General features: G+C 37.4%; 1 protein-coding gene across 1 annotated transcript in view; it reads right to left on the bottom strand.

Annotated features, from left to right (window-relative positions):
• exd3 (exonuclease 3'-5' domain containing 3) overlaps positions 1-16,206 on the bottom strand; it is a 52,683-nt gene that overhangs the window by 13,570 nt on the left and 22,907 nt on the right. The gene's annotated exons all lie outside the window — the stretch shown is intronic.

Genomic DNA, 16,206 nt, shown 5'->3' with positions numbered 1-16,206 from the left:
AACTATTGTTCCTAAGACAAACGACAAATGTATTGTACTGCTCCTAACGTGAATTTTAGTGGATGTATGACATCGGTTCTCACCAAGTTCACACAAGTGTCCTAAGCAGGATAACCACAAATGTTCAACAACTAACAAATGTTGTGTTTGATGTTTTGCTTGAAAAAGTATCTTTTTCTTCAAAATAAACGGCAATAACCATAATGATGTTCCAAATGTTTTCCGTGGAACACAAAAGGAAAAAATCTGTTGTTCGAGCTGCTCTCTTACATAAAATAGGGTCCAGGGGATAAATATATTTTTTGCTTTAACAGTGTGCTTTGTTATCTTTGTTTAAAATAAATGTCTTTTGGTTTTAGATTTTGCCATCTAATTCAATGACAATCAAACATTCAGTGACATTCAACAAAGAGTCACATACTTTTTAGGCCACTGTACCTCTACACAATTTTGAGGCTGTGCTTTACGAATTTTTGTTCCTAAGGTAAAATTACAGAAAAGGCTACTTGTTCAAAGTAAGAGAACCGGTGAGATAAACACAGCATAATCTAGATGACCAACTAAGCCCCATTTAGCTGCTCAGCCAAAGCAAAGTAAGTTAACATTAACATTGGCAACAGCAAGCCATTCTGCAGAACTACAGGGAACCCAGCACGTAGCCCTGCAATTTAGAAGCATGCCGTGTAGGTTCATGAAAGACGAATGGAGATAAAAAAGGGCTTGAATGATAGCTTGTGGAAAAACATAACTCTTTACAGTCTGTGAAAACATGAAATTTGTAGATAAATTCTGGGGATGGAAAAGCTGACAGATATACAGACATGGTGACACAGTCGGCCTCCCTTTCACTGTAAATCATGGACACACATGATGTCTTCCTCCTACACGCACACACACACACTCCATTCATAAGAATGACCGCATTGAGCAACCCTCCTTAAGTACAGCTCATAAAAATGCCCATCAAAGCACACTTTCACACATCCAACGTTTAGGGGGTGGCCAGAGACAGGAAAAAAAAAAAAAGTGAGAAGAGAGAATGAGAGAGGAACAAAGACAATCAAAACTTTTTTGTAATCCTATGGTATTCTTTAAAATACTTTGGAGTACCAGTAACATGAATGTGGTAATCATTCAATAAAGTCCAATAGTATTTACATCTGATACCATAATTCTACCTAATACCTAAAAAGCAGCTAGATCTTATGTCAGCATACTAACTAACACGTAACCTCATATGTGATTGATTTCAAACACTCTACTTAGGGAGCAACTCATTGCCACAAAAAATGAATCCAAAAGAGTCTGATATTAGCATGTTGCTAAGATAACAGTGCAGTACTCTAAAGCCCAAAGTAAACTTTGGTATTTGTGCATATGCTAGGAAGTGTGTACAGCGACCATGACATAAATCATTAGCATAGTACATGCATATTGTACGCATGCTTCCAGATATGCAACAAACAGGAAAAAAGAAAGCAACAAACTACAGGAGATGCAAACGGCTGTGTTGACGAGCACTTATGTGAAGGGATTAAGCAATAAACACAACCATAATTTAAGCAAGTACAAAGACATTTTTATAGTCATTACTTCTGTAAAGAAATAGCGCAGATGTTGGACATGGATGAAACTTTTCATGTGTCGAGCGCCTGTGTTCGCACTAGCTATCAAATGAAATTTACTTTGAAAGGCTATGCATTTAGCTGTCTGCATACAAGTATACCTCAGGTTTAAGGGGAAGATTATTTGTAAACAACGGCTAAAATTTCAGTCTTTTTTCACAAAAAATATATTGTGCAACTTTACAAGACTTGGAATATTGGACACAAATTGCGTGGACACCTTTTATGTGCTTCTCGATGTATGGAAAAGAGCATCCTCAAGCCACTTCAAATTGTATCCATTTGCATTCCAGGGAAACAGCATACAAGTTTGAAAGTAAATAATACAACTTTAATACAACTGCTTTTGGGCCAGTAAATTACAGGAGGAATGTAAAGCATGCTCTCACTTTTACTTCCCTGTCTGTATCTATTACAACATATAGCACTGTTTTTATACAGCTGTTGACTCTGTCAGCTGACGTGACCTACAGTGCCCTCCACAATTATTGGCACCCTTCGTAAATGTGAGCAAAGGTGGCTGTGAAAATAAATCTGCATTGTTTATCCTTTTGATCTTTCATTCAAAATTTTTTTTTTACAAAATTCTAACCTTTCATCGAAGTAAAACAATTGAAAGTGGGGGGAAACTCATATTATGAAATAAATGTTTTTCTCCAATACATGTTGGCCACAATTATTGGCACCCCTAGAAATTCTTATGAGTAAAATATCTCTGAAGTATATTCCCATTCATATTTACATTTTTTAGCACACCAGGGTGACTAGGAGCATGAAATTGTCCAGCCATGACTTCCTGTTCCACAGGAGTATAAACATGAAGAAACACAAAGGCCAAATTCCCTGAATCATTCATCACAATGAGTAAAACCAAAGAATATAGTTCTGATGTGCAGCAAAAGATTGTTGAGCGTCACAAAATAGAAAGTGGCTGTAAGAAAATAGCTAAAGCATTGAAAATCCCCATTTCCACTATCAGGGCAATAATTAAGAAGTTCCAATCAAGTAAAGATTTTACAAATCTGCCTGGAAGAGGAGATGTGTCTTTTTGGCAGCAAACTCACCAGATGGGTTTGGTGCACACATGGATAAAAAGTACCCCATGCCCACAGTTAAATATACTGCTGGATCGTTAATGTTGTGGGCCTATTTTTCTGCTGGAGGTCCTGGACATCTTGTTCAGATACATGGCATCATGGATTCTAGCAAATACCAACAGATAAAAAAATGAAAACCTGACCGCTTCTGCTAGAAATCCAATAATGGGCCGTGGTTGGATCTTCCATCACAATGATCCAAAACAAACATCAAAACCAACACAAAAATGTGTCACTGAGCAAAAAAATGAAGCTTCTGCCATGGTTGTCCCAGTCCCCTGACCTGAACCCTAAAGAAAATGAGTGGAGTGAACTGAAGAGAAGAAGCACCAACATGGAGCTGGGAATCTGAAGGATCTGGAGAGATTCTATATGAAGGAATGATCTCTGATCTCTTGTCAGGTGTTCTCCAAACTCATCAGGCATTATAGAAGAAGACTCAGAGCTGTTATCTTGGCAAAAGGAGGTTGCAAAAAGTTTTGAATAAAAGGGTGCCAAAAATTGTGGCCAACGTGTTTTGGAGAAAAACATTTATTTCATAATGTGAGTTTCCCCCCACATTCAATTATTTTCCTTCGATGAAAGGTTATAATTTTGTGAATTTATTTAATGAAAGATCAAAAGGATAAACAATGCAGATTTATTTTCACAGCTGCCTTTGCTCATATTTTTCTAAGGGTGCCAATAATTGTGGAGGACACTGTATATTTTAAATGATGTTTCTTACTTAAAGAATGTCAAACTGCCATATTTAGTAAAAAACCAGTGTCAGATATTTAGAGCATCAAATAACAATGACAGAAGCCTAAAACATAATAAGAAGGCACCACAAAATTTGGAGAATTTCTGGAGGGTAATTACACAAAAGCACACACACACTGACTATGTTAGTGTCTGAGCTTCTTTTCCGACACACATATTTGTGTGCTGTATGGAAGTGATATATGGTTCTGTCTTTTCGTGAGGTGAAAGAGTGCGGCCCCTCCTCTCTGAACAACATAAGCAGCCCTGTCTGCCCGGGGCCAGTTCTCATGACATCATCGCTGCACAGGAATGCTCTCAAGCAGAAAGCAGCGAGAGGAAGAGCTCATTTCATCTCTCGCTCTTTTTTCCTCTCTCATTCCATTCCTATCTCTTTCTGAAAAGATCCGTCAATCATTTACCCTCCCTTTCCCTTACTTGGGAAGAATTCCCCCTCTTCTTCCTTTGTGTGTGTCTTATGTTCACTGTATCTTTCTCCTTTGTGTTCTTTTCTCAGACATTCATCAACTCTCATTTTGATAAAGCAAGCAGCACTTTTATTATTATTCATACTTACAGTTACTGATTTCGGCAATCCCCTAAGAGTTATGCATTATTCGTCCCATGGCATGAATGATACCTCAAGTCATGCAGCTTGTTGGGGAGAGGTGCTATTACTTTTCTAATTGATCAGACTTAAGTTTTTCGCATGGTGGACAATGAAAAAAATAAAGGATTTCTGGTTGTGGGGGGAGCATTTGGCGTAACAGAACACTCTCTCACAAGGCGACCGAATGCAGAGCTCATTTACTGGCAAGCTGTGAGTTTTTAACTGATGTGTTAAAATGAACTTCTGGGAGTCGATGTGTTAAGTCTATAGACAAGGTCTATGGCCAAATCAGAGGCTTAAAAAGCTCATACGTTAAGCTTGTATTTACGCAAACTCTTCTGTGGAAACATTTGAGTTGCTAAGTTGTAAAGTTGCAAATCATAATTTTCAAATGGGACTACTTTCGCAGATAGATGAACTTCTGGTTGTGTGTTATAGATGGTTAGAGTTTGCTCTGTTCAAACAGTGCTTTAACAGGCATTCACACAATTTTTCATGTAAGTACAATAGGGTGATTGATTGTGGCAATTTGACAACAGCAATAGTTGCAGATACAACAAAGTTTGTGATGGTGTGACTGAAGATAATGAAGCACAAATCATCTGTTACAGTAGGATACTGCAGTTGTGTATGAACGGCAACTAGTTACCAACAGTATCGTGACTGGGTGACCTCCAGAGATGCCCTTTATAGACATTACATTACGTCCCTCCTACAGCTTTCTCCTTCCTGGAATCCTCTTGTGGATACTAAACAAAAGTAACTGGTTTACTTTTGAGGCTGGTCATGACATGAGCTGAAAGACTGGAAAAGGGCCTGCGACAAAAAAAAATTGTTATGGCTGGGCCTAATGACAAGGCTGGTTTCGGTTCACGTTATGCAGATTGGCCACATTTATCAGATATGTTCTTGCATTCAAACAGCAAAAACAAGCTGCAACAGAATAATACAGGGATCTTAAGATGTGTTTTAAACCTTTTTAAAACTGGACGTGCTGCCTTTAAAGTCATGATGTAAAGCAGGGGTGTCAAACATACGGCCCGCGGGCCGAATACGGCCCACACGTGTCCAATCTGGCCTGGGGAATGAATTGAACAATGATAAAAAATTTTTAAAAAATAGAGATGTATGGCACCAGCCATAAATCCCAATGGTTTTAAGTTTTATTTTGGCCAATCTCTGTTCTGGACTTGCAAACAAACTGCCTTGCAATCATTTCCCAGACTGTCATTTGTGTGGAAATATTACGAAGTCTGTAAACAGGACGTTAAAACAGGCAAACGCACAGAACACAGATGCACCAGCAGAGGAAAATCCTGTTCCAGGCACAAGCTGCGAAATATAGGAAGAAAAATATAAATACTGAGGTTTATATAAATGTATCTCTGAAGTGAACTGACAGAAAAGTTTTGAAGGCATTTTCTTTTCCTCTTTATCTCCATATAAAGTTGTGTTTTCAAGCGCAGCGCTGCTTAGTGTACAGCGGTAACCAAGGAAACGCTATATCGCTGCTGTTCCATAAGCGGCCAAAGAGTGAGTTAGCATTTTCATTCAGTCCATCTGCAATTTTTGTTTTGTGCAGGTGTCTTATGTAGCATAATTTCCACAAAACTATAGTCAGACCATGCTGTTTTTGCTGTAAATCTTGAAATTATATAAATCAAATTTAAATAAAAAACAACTGCTCATGCTACAGAATCGGCAAATTTGCTTGCAAAAAAAATTGGACTTGGTAATGAAAAGTAAAAGTAAAATAAAAGTATTATTAAATAAAAATGTAATTTTAATGTCTTTTCGCTGTAAAAACAAATGCCGTTTTCAAAAGAGCAGTGTCTTTTTCTAGTTTTCTTGCAAATTAATTTGTAGTTTGTTTAGTATTAAATGTATCTGTCAGTGCACTAAGGTTTAAAAAAGGTAATTCGGCCCACACATGGTTACATTTTTTCCTATCCGGCCCTCAACCTAAAATGAGTTTGACACCCCTGATGTAAAGGAAGTGGTGACAGATTAATGCTTACATATTGTGACGTGAAAGATTATCTGAAAACTTGGTTCATATATCGGTTGTTGATTGGACGAAGGCAGATCTGAATGTAAGCCTCCAGTTGACTGTATGAAAAGGGACGGGTTTACGGGACTAAATGATTGGAGAAGTCCCACATACATCACCAGAGACAAGTCTGTCGTTTCACTGGAGGATCAAGATTTTTTTTATCAAAATGACATAATAATGAAACCTGCATGGAGGAATCGTTCACAACAAGATCAATTACATACATTTCGAAAATAGATGATTACATTTCATGTCCATTTTAAGAACACAATGCTTGTGGTGGGACACTTCATAACATTGCACTAGCTAACTAACTAACTAACTAACTAACTAACTAACTAACAGCGTATGGCTCTAGTGGTGGTAATTTATACACATTAGGGAAAGAGTAAAAATTATCATCTGTGTTAATGGACAACATTCCACAGATGTTGTCCATAAACATTAAGTACATGAAAATAACCTAGATTATTTCTTTAATACCCTGCAACATGGACAGAGGCAGCTGTGTGTGTGCGTGCACCACGAGATCCGTGGAAAATACGGAAATTACGCACTATTTAAAAGGTATATTTAGGAAAAGTCCAAGTAAGGGTCCCTCACTGTCTTTCTCTCGGCAGTAGCAGGAAGCAGCTTGGCTCTGACACAATGGCTCACATCAAACAGCAAGGCTCTGCATTGCATTACCGACACACACATACACACCAATGCCAGTCAGGCCAATCAAAACACAGAGTGTAGAAAGCACAAACAGATCTAGGCAAACAGGACATTCCAGCTGCCGGGTGCTACAGATTCCTCACCGCAGCTAATCGCAGACCCAGAGAGTGAGAGCAACCAGGGGTGCCAACAGGAAATACGCTCCTATTATACATCTCGAATACAAGCACACACACACACACAGGACTTGATGTCGTATACCCTGACCCTGTCCGCACAGATCGACCCCTTGCACCGGACACAGACAGACGTGCAAGTTTGCAGCTCTTTCCAGGGTGTGAAAGTGGGAAGAGGTTAGCCAAACCACAATGTTCTGCAACTGTTTACTGGTGGAAAAGGTGTAAGATAATCTTGACAAGCAACACTGAGCTTATTTCCACTGACTGACCAAAAAAAAAAAAAAAACAATCACCACACACACACAAATCCTGACCTAGTCTCAGCATCAGACAGAACGCCCTCAAACTGCCCACAGTAAGTTTAATGACGATAAATGTGTATTTCAAACAAAACTGGCAAGAGTTTGCTGAAATAGCCAGCTCCAATCTTACTGCATGGCTTTATGCATCTTCAAGGAGTAACATCACATGGGTCGGGTCTAGGCTGCACTTTAGAGAAATAATTAGTTACTAGTTCTCCAGGTTAGTGGCATCAAATCTGTTTGTTTGAGGCACTTAGTAACAAGTCAACTAGATGTTTTTTTTTTTTTTTTTTTTACCTTTTTGATCATGATTAAGATCATTTTATGTATAAAAGACACATTTATTTTGTTTGATAAAGTGTGATATTATAAAGTGAAAAATTAATTTAAATTAAATATTAATTCATTATTAATATTATTATTAATAAATTAATGAAGAAGAATAATAATAATAGACAAAAAATATACTAATAATATTTTTAATAAATTATGTTTTGTATGATCAATGTACAAAAACCAAAAGTGAATAATTGTAATATTCTTAGCAAAATATTTACTTAATATTTACATTATATCTTTCTACCCACTATTAGCAGGTCATGATTTCCAGCCAGCCTTTTGAGAGCAGAATAAAAAAATTCAGCACTCATCATATATAAATATATATATATTATATATGGTAATTGTGCTAAGAATTACTGCATTAAACACATTTAATTAAAGGGTTAGTTCACCCAAAAATGAAAATAATGTCATTAATTACTCACCCTCATGTCGTTCCACACCCGTAAGACCTTCATTCATCTTCAGAACACAAATTAAGATATTTTTGATAAAATCCGATGGCTCAGTGAGGCCTGCATCGCCAGCAATAACACTCCCTTTTTCAATGCACAGAAAGCTACTAAAAGAGCAGTAAAAAAGCGCCAAAAATCACGATTTTAGAAAACGAGGCTTCGTTACGTCATAAGTGTTTTGAAACTTCAATAGTTCATGTGTCTTTGGCAGTTTGATATGCGCTCCAAACCACTGAATCGAAACAAAAGATTCATAAAGCTTTGAAGCTTCATGAAGCAGTGTTTTGAAATCGCCCATCACTAGATATTGTTGAATAAAGTCGCCATTTTGTTATTTTTGGCACACAAAAAGTATTCTCGTTGTTAAACCACTGTAGTCACATGAACTGTTTTAAATATGTTTTTAGTAGCTTTCTGGGCACTGAAAAAGGGAGTGTTATTGCTGGCAATGCAGGCCTCACTGAGCCATCGGATTTTATCAAAAATATCTTAATTTGTGTTCTGAAGATGAATGAAGGTCTTACGGGTGTGGAACGACATGAAGGTGAATAGTATATGACATAATTTTCATTTTTGGGTGAACCAACCCTTTAATATCTCAAGTAAACACAAAATTAACAGAACTTAAAGTCTTTTTTTTCTCTCTGAAATTGAGGCCTGGGCCTTTTGTGGCCCCTGAAATGGTAATCCACGAGCAGAATTGAGATTTTCATGCTGTTATTTGAATTTTTATTGTGGTATAATCAATTTATTGTGGTATAATCAATTTCAGATAAACCTTACCACTAAGCTGCATGTAAAACAAAAACTGTGGAGCTTATAACAACCAAGATCACCCACTTAAACATAAATGTAAAGTGACCAAACATGTCTGTTTAAGTAGGCGATCTTGGTCGTAATAAGCTGCAAAATGGTCCAAAATGTAGCTACATATGAGTATCCAGGATCTTGCTCTTTATGAGGAAGGTTGAAGAAAAAGAAAGAAAACCAAACTAGATGCCTGTGCCTTTTAAAAAAAAAGATGTGCTTTACGTGACCTTTTCCCCCCTCCTCGTCTTTCAGTCTCTCCAACAAGCAGATTCAATTATTCTCAAATTGACTTTCTCACTCAAACTCTCCCACACACACACACAAACACACCTCCTGTGCTTCAGACTCTGCTCCGGTGCAGACAGCTTGTCAGTCAGTATGTCAGATTGGCCCCAGAAACAGGAGTCAATCGCTCACACACACACGTACACAGTGAGGATCGCAGTGGGAAATATTTGGGATGGTTTCCCTCGGAATGTCTTGGCATGTCTGAGGAATGTCTCCCTGATCTCGTCTCCTCTCTCTTCCTCCGTTTCCCTTTCCTTCTTGCCCTACAGGCAGGGGTCGGAGTAGAGTTTTGAAGAAAACAGCGAGGCAACATGCCTGTTTTTGAACTTGTTGACCTAGATTGGGATTTTCCTTTCAATAAAATGAAAATGAAAAAATATTTGCAACCCATTTTACTTCTGTAATGTTCCATATTTCTGAGTAAAGAAATTTAGCAAGAAAAAAAAGCAGAGTTAAACTTACTGGACGGTGAAAAGAGTCTCTATATGATAATGGGTTGGAGGGAAAGGATTTCTCCGAGCTAAAGAAAGTTTCCATGATTTCATAATACAAAGACAAATCTTTTTTTCCCTTTAGAATAAGGTTCAGGGTCCAAAACACACATTAGTGCCAAATATGAGTAAGCAGCATTTGGAAAGTAAATAAACCTCAAAACTTAGCCTTTAACTACACAAGGAACATTTAAACTTTTAAATCGAAATGACTACAATAAAGTAAAATGATTTTGAGAAAAAAATGCTAATTAATCCTACTGTCAAAGGGAGTAAGTAGCTTTTTTGTACTAAAAATAATGGCAAACAACATATTAAATTTCCTAAATTTACCTGCCATTTTCAAGTGAAGGCAAAGTAAAGTTTGTGCCTTGACTTGCACTCTGGTGAAACACAAAAAGAGAAATTTTGAACAATGTTCATGCTGCTCTTTTTACAGACAGCGAAAGTGGATGTGGACCAGGAGCTGTCAAGCTCCAAAAAGGACAAAATGTGCACACTAAAAGCATTATAATGTTGTCTATTTTGACCCTGTGCTAAATTTAAATCATCTGAAGCCAAGGTAGTATGGCTGAAATTTCATCAATCAGTTCGAACTTTTTTCTTTTTTATAATCATAAAAAAAATCATTATTAACTCAAAATCTTGCACCACAGAAACAGTCCCATTCACTATCATTGTACGGAAAAGAGCAGCTTTGAAATTTTGTGTGTTACCCATTAGAAAGACAGTCATACAGGTTGGGAACGTCATATATGACAACATTTTTTATTTGTGGGTGAACTATCCCTTTAAGACATTAAATAGAGTCAATTTTGAATTAGTGTGACTTTAATCAAGTGCTTCTTATGGCTTAGACCGCAAACAACAATGGTATCAAATGTGCCAAGAGTAAAGAGGAACGGAAATATGATCAATCAGCCAATAGTGTTTTGCACACTTGCTCTGCTACAGTAGAATCTCAAAGTTGTCCTGTCTTTTAACATTCTTCCCTTTTTCTCAGCCTTCTGTAGATCAAAGAGGCAGAAATTCTTCTTTCAATCACCCTCTCGCTCTTTCTCTTCCTCTCTCTCATTCTATCTTCTCACGTTGTTTCGGTTCCTGTTCACCCCCCACAGCCGGGGCCCCCCAAAACCTCCCCTTCACGGTATCGTGGGAACTTCTGTGTGAGTGCCATGGCAGCGTCTGCGATACGAAGAACCTGCTAGTCTCACATCTAAAAAAAGGGTCGGGAGTCATCTGATGCTGCTGTATGAAGATCAACGAGTAAACGTAGAAAGTCTGTCTCTGTGGTTTGGATGCCACATCTGCGGAGAGTTTCCCAGAGAAATGACAGGGATCAAGTATTGGCCCTGCGAGTCCAAATCAATGTGACAGTTACGGAACGGTATGAGAGGGAATGATACGAGTAACATGGTAATGTGTGAGGAATTGTACTGTATTACTGGATACCAGACAGAGGTGTGGTTAGAGATAAAAAGAACATGGTGTTGATTTCAAGGAATCATAACCATGTGAGAGAAATAAGTAGTGGTTCTTGCTTAACAAGCATCACTATTACTATTGCTCAAACTCAGGGTTAAGACTTGTCGACTAGACATGATATTACTTCTGATTTTTGCCTGGCAGATGATAGAAATGGAGGAGGGGGGGAGGGAGGGGGGTGGAGACATAGATTTATAATAAAAGGTGTGAATCAGACCATATTAATAGACCAGCCCATCATTGGTGGTGGGCTATATTGACTATTGCCAGTAAGCAACTACCCAAAATACCATGACAATATTAGCGTTGGCTGCTGAGTCATGCTACAATGAGAGAAAGTAACAAAAGGCTTTCCTTGAGTACACAAGCCTTCACTAAAGGATACAGATACCTTTCACTGTTCTCTATTGGTTAGTGCTTCCAGAGCTCTGGAATGGGAACCCTAGAGCTGAATTTTCTCTTGTTTTACATTAACTGTACAATCTAGGTCTATTAATGAGGCTTAAGGCTTATGCTTAATTTGTGCATGAATATGGAAGCCCACTTGCACCATGACAGATAGATGGATGGATGGATGGTCTCTTTAAAATGTAATTTATTCCTGTGATGCCAAACTGAATTTTAAGCATCATTACATGTCACATGATCCTTCAGAAATCATTTGAATATGCTGATTTGATGCTCAAGCAACATCTCTTATTATTATCAATGTTGAAACAGTTTTTGCTGCTTAATATTTTTGAGGAAACAGTGATAATTTTTGTTCAGGATTCTTTGATGAATAGAAATTTCAAACGATCAGCATTTAAAATAGAAATATTTTTTAACATTATAAATGGATTTACTATCGCTTTTGATCAATTTAATGGATGTCAAATAAAATTATTTGAAACCTAGTCACAATTATAATTTCATTTTTTACTAGGTGAAAAGGGCTTACATATTTAAAAAAACTTAAATTTTATTTATTATATTATAGATATTATATATTTATGTAGTTCATTAAGAGTGTATTTAAAGGGTTAGTTCACCCAAAAATGAAATTTCTGTCATTAATTACTCACCCTCATGTTGTTCCATACCCGTAAGACCTTCGTTCATCTTCAGAACACAAATTAAGATATTTTGATGAAATCCGAGAGGTTTTTTATCCTCCATTGAAAGGAACAAAATTACCACATTCAATGTCCAGAAAAGTAGTAAAAACATTGTTAAAATAGTCAATGTGACTACAGTGGTTCAACCTTAATGTTATGAAGCGATGAGAATACTTTGTGCGCAAAAACAATAAAAATAATGACTTTATTCAACAAATTCGTCTCTCCCCTGTCATTCTCCTATGCTATTTTCGTTGCAGCGCTTCCAGGTTCTACGTCCAAACGGCGGCTCAGTATTGGCCGACGCCTGTTCACGTGAGCAGCACAACGCATGCGTGTGATGCTGACGCAGGAGCCAGCCAATAATGAGCCGCTGTTCGGACGTAAAAACACAGAACCGCTCCAACTGCATAACAGACTGACAGGGAAGAGGAAAAATTATTGAATAAAGTCGTTATTTTTGTTTTGTTTTTGCGCACAAAAAGTATTCTCGTCACTTCATAACATTAAGGTTGAACCACTGTAGTCACATTGACTATTTTAACAATGTTTTTACTACTTTTCTGGACACTGAATGTGGTAATTTTGTTGCTTTCAATGGAGGATAAAAAAACTCTCAGATTTCATCTAAATATCTTAATTTGCGTTCCGAAGATGACAAAGGTCTTACGGGTGTGAAACAACATGAGGGTGAGTAATTAATTACAGAATTTTTGGGTGAACTAACCCTTTAAGTAAAGCTGAATTTAGACAGAATGGCAACTATGAAGAAACTATAATATAAGATAAATTTCATTTATTTTTTAGCCACTATATAATTCCTATATATTCCAATTTGTGTTATTTCATAACTTTGTTGACTTTACTATTACTCTATTCTAAATTTGGAAAATAGTCATAATAAAGATTGCTTAAGTGTATCCAAACTATTGACTGGTACTATAAGTCTGTATTAAAAGTGTTAACAGTAATTTTAGTGAATATGCTACTGTACTGACACGAAACATTCCACAGATCTAGACGGATCTCTAATCTATTCTGTGTGGTGACACACTTTTGAACTCAGCTTTGCCCTGATCCTGACTTAAACCTGGTGTGGACAGAGAGGAATTCACAGGAAGAGGCACTGATAAAGCATTGAGAGAGAAAACAGAGAGAGAGAGAGAGAGAGAGAGAAAACAGAGAGAGAGAGAGAGAGAGAGAGAGAGAGAGAGAGAGAGAGAGAGAGAGAGAGAGAGAGAGACAGACAGAGAAAGAGAGTGGATTATGGCGGGACGGGCAGGGGAGAGGTTAATGATTGGCAATGAGTATCAATGGGCCACACAGGGGGCTTTAAGAATGTCTCTCAGAGCCGGGGGCAAGTCACCCAGCCACTGTTAATCAAAGGACTTTACAATCAGATAACAAAAGGGTTAACTTAGCATGGGTGGGCTTCCACATACCAGCCCTGGGGTGCAACTCCAAAACTGCATTCTTTATAACCCCCCTTCCACTATCATACAGTCTTGATTTCAACCTCGCCATCACATTCCAATGTTTCCATCTCATTCAGACCTTAAAAATGCCACTGTTCGGTTTTCTAGCACAATTTGTTGGAACAATTTGTTCAGCAAACATGCAGAGGTGGATGAAACCTCAGGCAACAAATGGTGGAATGCCACAGATCCGGATGGGAGCCGGCGGCCACCCGATCAGGAAAGGTTGGTGGCCACAAAACTGACACATTTGGGGAAACCACCACCCACATGGAGCTCAGACGACCCACGTCTGGAATTCAACAGTGTTTTCCTGTCCTCACTGGCTATAGGTGTGAACTTGGTGTGGTAGAAACTCTTTTGACTGTTATGAGGTGTGTGGCAAATGATACATGCAGAATTGCGCAGTCACTGAGTTTTTAGGATTTTGCATCAACAGCTTAATGGTTATGACATAAACAATAATAGGCTCTACTAAGTATTATTAAAAGAATAGTTCACTGAGAATTAAAATTCTGTCATCATTTACTCATCCTCATGTTTTTCCAAACCCATATGACCATTTCTTCATGCTGCTCTTTTCTTTACAATAGAAATAAATGGGGACAAACAATGTCAAGTTCAAAAAATGAATAAATGGCACATTAAAGTATCATAAAATGATAAAGTCTTTTAAAACAATATGATAGCTTTATGTGAGGATGAGATTGAAATTCAAGTAGCTATTTATTGAAATAAGCTTTGAATTCTCATTTACACTTTCGCAAATTTGTCGCAATGTTGCATCACATTTATGCAGCTGATGTCAAACATAGCCCAATAAGATTTAAATGCTCAAAGTTTGAATATGCAAATGTGATTAAGATTTGAGAGCTTTGACAAAAGGCAATATTGTTTGTGAATTACTAAAATTTTATGGCTTCACAAGACTTGCAATGTCATTTGTCTATGGTAGTTTTATAATACTTCCATATAAAAATAATAGTTTAAAGAAACATAAAATACTTCTAAGCATGTATACATTGTTATAGATATAGTTTATATTAATTATGTGTGTATAAACTATCCTTCAAAGGTTTGTGATCAATTAGATTTGTTTTGAAAAAAATTAAAATTGTAAATTGTTATAAAATTTCATTTTGATCAAATAAATGCAGCCTTGGTGAGCATAACAGACTTTTTAAAAACATTTAAAAAAAAAATCTTACCAAGCCCACACTTTTGAATTACAGGGTTTACAATGTTAACACTTTTTACTGTGCCACTCTTGAATACTAAAATCACAGGTAATAAACAACTGTAGTCCTGCGGTGGAGCTGGAGTTGCAGCTCTACTGGAGATCAGGTATTACAGCAGGAATGAGTCAGGCACATATCTGCCTCCATCTCTCCCTTTGTCTCACACCCTAGTCTGTCTCTCCCTTTGTTTTTCTCCATGTTATCTTTCACTGCATCTTTCTGCCTGTCCTCTCTTGCAGTGTTCTCACTCTATTCTCATCGTCTCCCTTTCTATCCATCCTTCCACTTGCCATTTATTCACCCCTTGATCATTTTATTAGTATTATCCAATATTATGTTTTGATAATATTAAAGCCTCACTTTTTACTACTCATCATATTTCTATCAAACCTCTAACCCCAATTATTAAATATTGGCTATGGGCATGATCTATACCTTAAATCATGTGGTTTTCTGGGGAGAGTTGTATTGTGATGTTTTTTAGCGATCTCACTTATAATCCTGTCAGAGAAATTCTTTGACTTGAACTAGCAAGCAATTAGCAAGCAACCACCAAGAACACCCTAGCAACAATAGCAACAGGTAGATCTGGCTGCCTACCTATGGTACACTCTTCTGTTATTTTGCATTATTTGGCCTTGTTTGGGCATATACTGGTTAAACAGCAAAGGTCCAATGATTGAGCCCTGAGGGACACCACATGCCATGTGGTTTTCTAGAAAGAGGTGTGTTGTGATGTTTCAAAGTGATCTCACTTATGAATTTAGCTTATCATAGAAACTCTTTTGACTTGTTGAACTAGTAAGCAATAAGCCAGCAACCACCAAGAGTACTGTAGCAACCAATTCCAGCAACCATTTTAGTGCATTTCTAATGATAACTATGTACCTTTTTTGTCTTAAGTCTTTCCTTCAGTTTGCCTCCTGTTACTTCTATACCTCTGGTAATTGCTTTCTTCCTTATCCATACCCATTGTCTGAATTCCGATCATCACTTATGTGAGAGGAAATGCCTTAAGAAAGTTCCTCCTGCACTTATTCTAGTGAAAAACACAGCAGCACCTCAAGCCAATGATTCACAGGAGAAGTGTCACCAGAGAAGCCCTCTATCTCCTTAGCTTCCTTCTGGTTTCACAACACTTATGTCAGCAGATAAGACAAAAATTTCTCAAGACAAGGAGCAATTTCAGTGGAACTTTAGGTATCTCAACCTAACCACTGAATGAAAAGACAGATATAGACAAATATAATTCATACCG

The sequence above is a fragment of the Ctenopharyngodon idella genome, chromosome 10 (genome assembly GCF_019924925.1).
Source record: "Ctenopharyngodon idella isolate HZGC_01 chromosome 10, HZGC01, whole genome shotgun sequence".
In the NCBI taxonomy this organism is placed as follows: domain Eukaryota; kingdom Metazoa; phylum Chordata; class Actinopteri; order Cypriniformes; family Xenocyprididae; genus Ctenopharyngodon; species Ctenopharyngodon idella.
Note: the sequence above shows the minus strand (reverse complement) of the source record. Positions and strands in the feature narration are given on the sequence as shown.